We start from the raw sequence: 1,675 nt of genomic DNA on the forward strand, positions 1-1,675 counted from the left end.
ACACATATACAATACACACATACACACACATACATAATACATACATATAACCAACACACACAATATAACCTATACACACACAACACACATATACACACAAACACAATACACATGCATACACACATATACAATACACATATACACAGCACAAGCACATGCTTACATATAGCATACACATATATACATACGTACACATACACATACATATACAACACAAAGACAAACACATGCTCACACACAGCATATACAATACACACACAAGCACATGCTCATGTATACACACACACAAACACATACCCACAAACAAAAACACGCTTCTATATAAACAATACCCAAACAGTCATCCAGTCACACACATACATGCATACACAAATACACACAAACTCACATAGTATCGTACTTCCTCACACGCCTTCACTCTTCAGCTCAGAATTCCTGCTTTAGTGACTTCACAGTCCCCCTCACAGATGCTCTGTGACTTCTGTGGGTCATCCTCCGGGCTTCGGTCCTAGACTACATAAAAGAAAGAGGCTAGACCAGCGAGAGGGTATTAGGCGAGCTTAAGCCCCGTGTAAATCCTCTAACTTTAATGTGGGCTGCCCCAGTCACAGTGAGTTTTGTCAGTTAGTGGGATAACAGCAGTGGAGGACAGCAGTTCTTCGGGAAACCAAGAAGATGGCCTCAGAAAGGGCCAGAATTCGCTCTTTGTTTTTATGTTCTTCCCCCCGCAGTGAGGAGCCCTCTTTCTCTATCACTCACACAATGGTACTAACATAGATAGCAATCGTCCATGTGTCATTGGTGGGTTTCGAGTTTTCCAATTACATGGATCGTTGGCTTGAACACAACATAAATCATAAAAGAGGAAAGAGCAGCACTCCCTCCCCGCCCCCCCATCTCTGAGGCTGCTTAGAGCAGTGGGATTGGAGAGAACTATTTCCCCCTCCCTATGTGAATTCTGCTTAGACAGCAGGGGCCCTGGATGAGGAGACCTGCCCCTCCCTGACTCTGCACAGGGACCAATGCAGACCATGAGCAGTAAAGCAAGAAAAGAGCAAATGCTGGGGGCAGGAGGAGGAGACAGTTGGAAGTTTTGAGGGGAAATTTCTCAGGGCAACCTGGCAGGGCCCAAAGGATTAGGATCTCAGAAGGGCAAGCTTTAAGCCAGAGTGGGTCTCCACCAGAGAAAACCACTGGTCAATACAGGGAAACAAAGCTGGCAGAAACCGGAGACAGACACACAGGGTGGCCCCACACCCTCTCACGCCTGAGCAGACAGAGGGTCCCGGACATTTGCTTAGCAGCCAAGCCCAGACATGCCTGTGTGTCCAGCAGCAGGCGTCCTAACCAGACTCTTCAGGTGACCAGGAGGCTGGCTGCTTTGTTCCTGTTGGGGTGGAGGGGCCAGAGCGCTCTGAAGCAGTAGGCAGCAGCTGGTCCTAGTCTGGGACCTGGAACACCTCAGCTTGTGCAGCCCCGAGGAGGGGAGCTTGCTTGCTCTGGGGGGACTCTGAGACCCCTGGTGTCTCAAGGTCTGGTCTCTGGGGAATCTACGTGGGACCTCCAGAAAAGTGGGGTATTCACCAGAGAAGACTGCTCCGACACGGGTCTGAGCCAATAGAAAGTCTGTATTAGCCAGCTACACTGGGTATTCGGGACCCCATTGTAGACTGAG

The sequence above is a fragment of the Psammomys obesus genome, unplaced genomic scaffold, assembly GCF_907164565.1.
Source record: "Psammomys obesus unplaced genomic scaffold, mPsaObe1.curated_primary_1811, whole genome shotgun sequence".
In the NCBI taxonomy this organism is placed as follows: Eukaryota; Metazoa; Chordata; class Mammalia; order Rodentia; family Muridae; genus Psammomys; species Psammomys obesus.